Here is an 8,619-nt window from a genome sequence, read left to right as displayed (position 1 = left end):
TGAGCGCGTCAGTGGGAAAACTCCAGGCCAGCTGGTTATGTTTCCTTTCAACCCTTGGCCAGCAGGTACATTTGCTAAACCTTGCCAACCTGCCTGCCAGTACATTCCTTCTCTGTTATCTTTGCTAGAATTAAGCTGTTGTTTGTTTGAAGTGAGAAGCCCCCCCCCCCCCCCACCCCCCTTGGGAGCGATGATGGGAGTTCTGCCTGTCGCTCAGTGTTGACCAGGGTGTGGACTTTCTGGCCATTAGTGTGGTTCCCTCCATCGCTTCCTTTCCCTGCACCCTCGATCCTGTGCAGCATAAAGCTTAAATCCAAATGAGAATTAAATTAAATTAAAGTCATTGTTGCATTTAGCAGAAGACATGGGCAGATCAAATTGTTACTGTACAACAGGTTGCAGTCCTGGTCAAGGAAACAGAGCACAAGGACTTGAGCATGAACTTGGGTCACAATGTTTCTGTTAGTGGCCAAGGGATGTAAACAGGTTACTGGTAACACAAGTTGTAATATAACTATCCGTTGTGGTTGACAGTGAGCAATCCTTTCCTTTACACTGTGGGAAACAACCATTTTGTTATTTTGATAACATTTCAAATCACTTATAAACCAAAGCTACACCTAAAACATTTGGAAGTTAAGGCCCCGCTAATCTTTATTTTTTTTAAAAGCACGTCAGATGGTGAACTTTTTTTTGGATGTTTGGATGGAAAACCCCAGCTTGCTACTGAGCATGCGCCTTGAAGCATGCGTCTTTGACCTGAGGCTCGGGGGTTTCCAGATTCTTAAAAAGGAAAATGTCAATGGAGGTAAGAGAGAGAGAGAGAGAGAGAGAGACACACACACACAGAGAAAGAGAGAGAGAGAGAGAGAAAGAGAGAGAGAGACAGAGAGAGAGAGAGACACACACAGAGAAAGAGAGAGAGAGAGAGACAGAGAGAGACACACACACAGAGAAAGAGAGAGAGAGAGAGAGAGAAAGCGAGAGAGAGACAGAAAGAGAGAGACACACACAGAGAAAGAGAGAGAGAGAGAGAGAGAGACAGAGAGAGAGAGAGACAGAGAGAGACACACACAGAGAAAGAGAGAGAGAGAGAGACAGAGAGAGAGAGACACACACACAGAGAAAGAGAGAGAGAGAGAGAGAGAAAGAGAGAGAGAGACAGAGCGAGAGAGACACACAGAGAAAGAGAGAGAGAGAGAGAGAGACAGTCAGATAAAGAGAAAGAGACAGAGAGAAAGCGAGAGACAGAGAGAGAGAGAAAGAAACAGAGAAAGAAACAGAGAGAGAGAGAGAGAGACAGAGGGAGAGACAGAGAGAGAGACAGAGTCAGAGAAAGAGAGAGAGACAGGGTCAGGGAAAGAGAGAGAGAAAGAGAGGGACAGAGAGACAGAGTCAGAGAAAGAGAGACAGAGAAAGAGACAGAGAAAGAGAGACACACAGAGAAAGAAAGATAGAGACAGAGAGAGAGACAGAGAGGAAGAGAGAGAGGGAGTGAAAGAGAGAGCGAGAAAGAGAGAGACAGAGAGAAAGAGAGAGAGTAAGAGAGAGAGAGATAGAGACAGAGAGAGAGAGAGTCAGAGAGAGAGGGAGAAAGAGACAGAAAAAGAGAGAAAGTAAAAGAGAGAAAGAGACAGAGAGAAAGAGACAGAGAAAGAGAGAAAGAGATAGACAGAGAGAGGGAGAGACAGAGATAGAACTGTTGGAAAACTGTACCTTTTTGCAATGTAAGCTTTGGCAATATGGTTCTCTGTAAACTTTCATGCCAATAAAGCATTTGAACTGAACTGAACTGAACTGATAGAACAAGATAGAGAGAAAGAGAGGGAGAGAAAGAGACACACAGAGAGAAAAAGAGAGAGAAAGAGTCAGAGAGAGAGACAGACAGACAGACAGCGAGAGAAAGAGAGAATGAGAAAGAGAAAGAGAGAGACAGAAAAAGAGAAAGACAGAGAGAGAGATAAAGGGAGAAAGAGACAAAGAAAGAGGCAGAGACAGAGAGATAGAGAGAGAGAAAGAAAGAGACAGAGAAAGAGACAGAAAGAGAAAGAGAGAGACAGAGAGAGAAAGAGAGACAGAGAGAGAGAAAGAAACAGAGAGAGAGAGAGATCTCGGGCACACCTTTTGACCATGATATTTTGTTGACCTACAGTGACTTCACTTTAGTTTGAGAACGATCTCCGGTGGGACCCACCGGCACGTGCAATGTGGATGCGATTGTTAGATTCCTGGTGATACATTTTAAAATCATTTGCCCAGGTTTTTTCCCTCTAATAAAATGATCGTATCGATCCCTGGCACTCAGTTGAGTCGGTTAGCGGAACTCAATTCCAGTTCGATGCTGGGCCCCGCTGAAAATCCATCACTGGAAATACATTGTTGTAATTTAAATTGCGGGTTAGCTCCTGAAATGTCCACTTCAGGCAGACACAGCATGTCAAATAGGTGCCAGTGGCGGTAATGGGTCCTGGTACTGGATCCAAGCAAAGTGACATGAGAGAGTGGAATCCATTCGAGCAGTCTGACCTTCAGTTTCAGTCTCTTTTTTTAAATATTCCCTCTCTCCCTTTATAGGAAGAAGCTGAAGAATAAAGTCAGTCTTGTCCAGTCACCGCGGAAGACGGGAGACAAGCGGAGAGCAACTGGTAAATATTGTCCCATTCCTTCTTTGGTCCAATCAAGGTTGCACAGATGAATGGGCCGCCTTCCTGGAAAGTGCGGGCTGCTCAGAGAACTGTCCCTTTATTGGGGATCCCTCCTTCCCTATTTCTGTGGGAATTTAGTTCAGGTGTGACATCACACACCCCAGAAAGAAAGCCACAAACACCGTGTCCCTTCTGGTAAAGTTCTCACAGCAGAACTACCAACCTTCCGGCTGCGGCCAAAGCTGCCGGATTTCCCCATTAATAGGGTTTTACTTAACAGAACAATTAGGCAATAATAACTGAAAATGCTGGAAATACTCAGCAGGTCAGGCCGCATCGGTGGAGGGAGACAGAGTTAAAGTTTCAGGTCGATGACCTTTCCTCAGAACTGGAAAAAGTTAGAGATATAACAGGTGTTAAGCAAGTGCAGGGGCAGGGAAAGCCCTAAACGTTTGCTTTATACTATCCTACCTTTTGTCATTTAATCACTCCTGCCTCCCACCCAATCACAGCTCTTCCCTTTTGTTCTTTCCTCCCCTCCCCCCTTTCCAGCATTTTCTGTTTTTATTTCAGATTCCCAGCATCCGCAGTATTTGGCTTTTGTATTAGAGAACAATTCGGGAAATCGCTATTTCAGATCCTAAAACCAGCAGTGTAATCGCCTCTATCACGGAGAAACCTGTGGTAGACTTACAAATTCTTGAAAATATATGTTGGATATATTTCCTCTGTTTTTTTAAAATTTTTATTTTACATGTTTCGTTTTATTCACCAGTTTCCCGGGGTAATACATTCCTTAAACTGCTTCTTTCAATCTACATCAGGCTGTGGAATGCATTGTCCCTCTGTATTGCACTAACAGGTCATTATCACATTGCTGTTTGTGGGAGCTTGCTGTGCGCAAATTGGCTGCAGCGTTTCCTACATCACAACAGTGACTGCACTTCAAAAAGAACTTCATTGGCTGTAAAGCCATGAAAGGCGCTATATAAATGCAAGTCTTTCTTTAACGCAGGCCATCTTAACCTTCAGAAATATTTGTGCAAGGGATCAACTCCAGGTGTGTACACGATTCTATAGCAAAGGTTTGTCGCATCACTTTTGCTCCCATTGTTAAGGCAAATGTGCAAAGTGAGTTCTTTGATCGGGTTTAAGCTGTCTGAAGTGGAGTCAAAGCTACAGGGAGGGTGAGAGGCGCTAGCGGACCTCAATCACTGTCAGGGTTTAATTGAAATCATTTTGAAATATGCTTCTCAAAAGTGAATTGTTTATGTTCCTTTTATTTGATAGAATCATCGAATCTTACAGTACAGATTGAGGCCATTCGACCCATCGGGCCTGTGCCGGCTCTTTGAACGAGCTCTCCAATTAGTCCCACTCCCCCTGTTCTTTCCCAATAGCCCTGCAAAATGTTTTCCCTTCAAGTATTTCTCCAATTCCCTTTTGAAAGTCACTATTGAATCTGCTTCCACCGCCCTTCAGGCAGCGCGTTCCCGATCACAACAACTCGCTGCGTAAAAAAAAAACCCTCATCTCCCCCTCTGGCTCTTTTGCCAATTATCTGAAATTATCTTTACTTTTAGACTATTTCAAAAGATACAACAGTCTCCAGAAAGAATGGGTCTCAGGTTTCCCTTAAATGTTTTGTTTTCTAGATTGCAGTAGGTAGTTGCAGTGCACACAGAGGGTACAGTGAAGGGCCAGGCCACCTGGCGTCAGGTAGAATGGTTTGAATAGCATAATACTGTGCTGGGGGGGGGGGGGGGGGGATATCTAACTGATCAGGGTCGCAGCCTTGTTGTTTACAATCATAGACATTTACGGCACAGAAGGAAGCCATTCGGCCCATCATGTCTATGCCGGCTGAGAAAGAGCTATCCCAGCCTAGTCCCACTTTCCAGCTCTTGGTCCGTAGCCCTGTAGGTTACGGCACTTCAAGTGCATATCCAAGTACTTTTTAAATGCGATGAGGGTTCCTGCCTCTACCACCCTTTCAGGCAGTGAGTTCCAGACCCCCACCACCCTCTGGGTGAAAAAAGTTCTCCTCAACTCCCCTCTAATCTTTAGTGGAGTACTTTTGCGTTTCCATATATTAAAAGCTATAGAAAACAGCAGGTGTTGGGAATATAAAGTTTGAAAGCATTATTTTGCTTATTTTCATGTTTACTGTAGCAGATTATTTTGCCGTTGGGTCCCTAGCCTTAATTCGAGAACAATTCAAAAAGTGAGACTGTTGTACAGCCCAGAGCCAGGCTGCTCAGACATCGAGAACAAGTGACAAAGCTGTGTCTTTAACATAAACAGTGTCCAACATTATTGACATTAATGCAGCACTGAATTTGAGAACGTTATTGTATGTCCAAGTGCCTAAAAGTATTATTCGCAGATAAACGGGATAAATGGCAGTATACACAAAGCGCACTTAAAATCCCCCAAAGGTAATTTCAAAGTCCAAAACATTCCTCGGGGGACATTCAGGGAAGTTATAAAGGGGCGAACACAGAAATCACTTGGCAGAGAGCGAGAGATTGAGGTTGATAGAAGGGAAGTATGTCGGGACTTTACTCCCTGTGATACACAACTTCACTCCACTCACCACTGGGACACTGTGTAGGGGATGAGGTTGGATCCATCTTATATATTGTATAAAGTAACATGGTTCTGTATTATACAAGCGTAGTATTGATGTAAATCTATATGTAGTATAGAGGTAGCTGACTTTGTTACACCGTGTGGGACGCTTTTACTGCGATTAGGGTCAAGATTGGACCTTTCACAGTGCTTTCCCGTGGACACTCTGTGTTTAAGACAGATATTTGGCCAGCATGAAAGGTTGTTGTGATCTCCTGGTGATGTTTGGCAACAGGCTTCGCTCTTACGTCATCGGTGTGGGGGCCACCATTCGTAAAGTTGAACTCGCTTCTGAACATATTTGAGAATATAAACTGCCAGTGGTATAGACCTGAACCCCAACTGGAATCCAAAAGAAAGAAGTTAGCAAGATAGTGCGGCACTGTTTGAAATCAAGTTTCCTTTTCGTTATGAAGTGATGAGCTAGTTTGTAAATGATCGATTGATTTCTCTTTCAATTGCCGTCTGTAATTGTCGGGAAATTGACCTGGGAACTTTCAAAAGTACAGAAGCGAGGTCCAATTATTCAGACAAAGGCAAGGCAACGAGATCTGGGCATCTGTTGGCGCTCGAGATCTCGTAGAAAGTAAACGATATTTTCGTAACATGCCCCAGTCATTTTTTCACAGCATGTTTTTTCCAGTTTTGTATTGAATTCGCAATACTGCATTTATACAATGATGAATGGTAAAAAGTTTCGACGCAAGTTTAGCTCTTGTTGGGCCCCCCAATGTATCTAGCTGCCTGTAAACCACTCCAGCAATGTGCATGGACCAGGTACAGTGAGTGTGCTGTGTACAGTGAGTGCACGGTGTACAGTGAGTGTGCTGTGTACAGCGAGTGTGCTGTGTACAGCGAGTGCGCGGTGTACAGTGAGTGCACGGTGTACAGTGAGTGTGCTGTATACAGCGGGTGTGCTGTGTACAGTGAGTGCACGGTGTACAGTGAGTGTGCTGTGTACAGCGAGTGTGCTGTGTACAGTGAGTGCACAGTGTACAGTGAGTGCACGGTGTACAGTGAGTGCACGGTGTACAGTGAGTGTGCTGTGTACAGCGAGTGCACGGTGTACAGTGAGTGTGCTGTGTACAGCGAGTGTGCTGTTTACAGTGAGGGCATGGTGTACAGTGAGTGCACGGTATACAGCGAGTGTGCTGTGTACAGTGAGTGTGCTGTGTACAGTGAGTGCACGGTGTACAGTGAGTGCACGGTGTACAGCGAGTGTGCTGTGTACAGTGAGTGTGCTGTGTACAGTGAGTGCACGGTGTACAGTGAGTGCACGGTGTACAGTGAGTGTGCTGTGTACAGCGAGTGCACTGTGTACAGTGAGTGCACGGTGTACAGTGAGTGCATGGTGTACAGTGAGTGCACGGTGTACAGTGAGTGTGCTGTGTACAGCGAGTGCACGGTGTACAGAGAGTGTGCTGTTTACAGTGAGTGCACGGTGTACAGTGAGTGCACGGTGTACAGTGAGTGCACGGTGTACAGTGAGTGCACGGTGTACAGTGAGTGTGCTGTGTACAGTGAGTGTGCTGTGTACAGTGAGTGCACGGTGTACAGTGAGTGCACGGTGTACAGCAAATGTGCTGTGTACAGTGAGTGCACGGTGTACAGTGAGTGTGCTGTGTACAGTGAGTGCACGGTGTACAGTGAGTGCACGGTGTACAGCGAGTGTGCTGTGTACAGTGAGTGCACGGTGTACAGTGAGTGCACGGTGTACAGCGAGTGTGCTGTGTACAGTGAGTGTGCTGTGTACAGTGAGTGCACGGTGTACAGTGAGTGTGCTGTGTACAGTGAGTGTGCTGTGTACAGTGAGTGCACGGTGTACAGTGAGTGCACGGTGTACAGTGAGTGCACGGTGTACAGCAAATGTGCTGTGTACAGTGAGTGCACGGTGTACAGTGAGTGTGCTGTGTACAGTGAGTGCACGGTGTACAGTGAGTGCACGGTGTACAGCGAGTGTGCTGTGTACAGTGAGTGCATGGTGTACAGTGAGTGTGCTGTGTACAGTGAGTGCGCTGTGTACAGCGAGTGTGCTGTGTACAGTGAGTGCACGGTGTACAGTGAGTGCACGGTGTACAGTGAGTGTGCTGTGTACAGTGAGTGTGCTGTGTACAGTGAGTGCACGGTGTACAGTGAGTGTGCTGTGTACAGTGAGTGCACAGTGTACAGCGAGTGTGCTGTGTACAGCGAGTGTGCTGTGTACAGTGAGTGCACGGTGTACAGTGAGTGCACGGTGTACAGCGAGTGTGCTGTGTACAGCGAGTGCACGGTGTACAGTGAGTGTGCTGTGTACAGTGAGTGCACGGTGTACAGCGAGTGCGCGGTGTACAGTGAGTGCACGGTGTACAGTGAGTGTGCTGTGTACAGCGAGTGTGCTGTGTACAGTGAGTGCACGGTGTACAGTGAGTGTGCTGTGTACAGCGAGTGTGCTGTGTACAGTGAGTGCACGGTGTACAGTGAGTGCACGGTGTACAGTGAGTGCACGGTGTACAATGAGTGTGCTGTGTACAGCGAGTGCACAGTGTACAGTGAGTGTGCTGTGTACAGCGAGTGTGCTGTTTACAGTGAGTGCACGGTGTACAGTGAGTGCACGGTGTACAGTGAGTGCACGGTGTACAGCGAGTGTGCTGTGTACAGTGAGTGTGCTGTGTACAGTGAGTGTGCTGTGTACAGTGAGTGCACGGTGTACAGCGAGTGTGCTGTGTACAGTGAGTGTGCTGTGTACAGTGAGTGCACGGTGTACAGTGAGTGCACGGTGTACAGTGAGTGTGCTGTGTACAGCGAGTGCATGGTGTACAGTGAGTGTGCTGTGTACGGCGAGTGTGCTGTTTACAGTGAGTGCACGGTGTACAGTGAGTGCACGGTGTACAGCGAGTGTGCTGTGTACAGTGAGTGTGCTGTGTACAGTGAGTGCACGGTGTACAGTGAGTGCACGGTGTACAGTGAGTGCACGGTGTACAGCGAGTGTGCTGTGTACAGTGAGTGCACGGTGTACAGTGAGTGCACGGTGTACAGCGAGTGTGCTGTGTACAGTGAGTGTGCTGTGTACAGTGAGTGCACGGTGTACAGTGAGTGCACGGTGTACAGTGAGTGCACGGTGTACAGTGAGTGTGCTGTGTACAGTGAGTGCACGGTGTACAGTGAGTGTGCGGTGTACAGCGAGTGTGCTGTGTACAGTGAGTGCGTGGTGTACAGCGAGTGTGCTGTGTACAGTGAGTGCACGGTGTACAGTGAGTGCGCTGTGTACAGTGAGTGCGCTGTGTACAGTGAGTGCACGGTGTACAGTGAGTGCACGGTGTACAGTGAGTGCACGGTGTACAGCAAATGTGCTGTGTACAGTGAG

This window comes from Somniosus microcephalus, chromosome 20, assembly GCF_052327205.1.
Source record: "Somniosus microcephalus isolate GS21.2 chromosome 20, FLI_Smic_1.0, whole genome shotgun sequence".
NCBI classification, from domain to species: domain Eukaryota; kingdom Metazoa; phylum Chordata; class Chondrichthyes; order Squaliformes; family Somniosidae; genus Somniosus; species Somniosus microcephalus.
Note: the sequence above shows the minus strand (reverse complement) of the source record.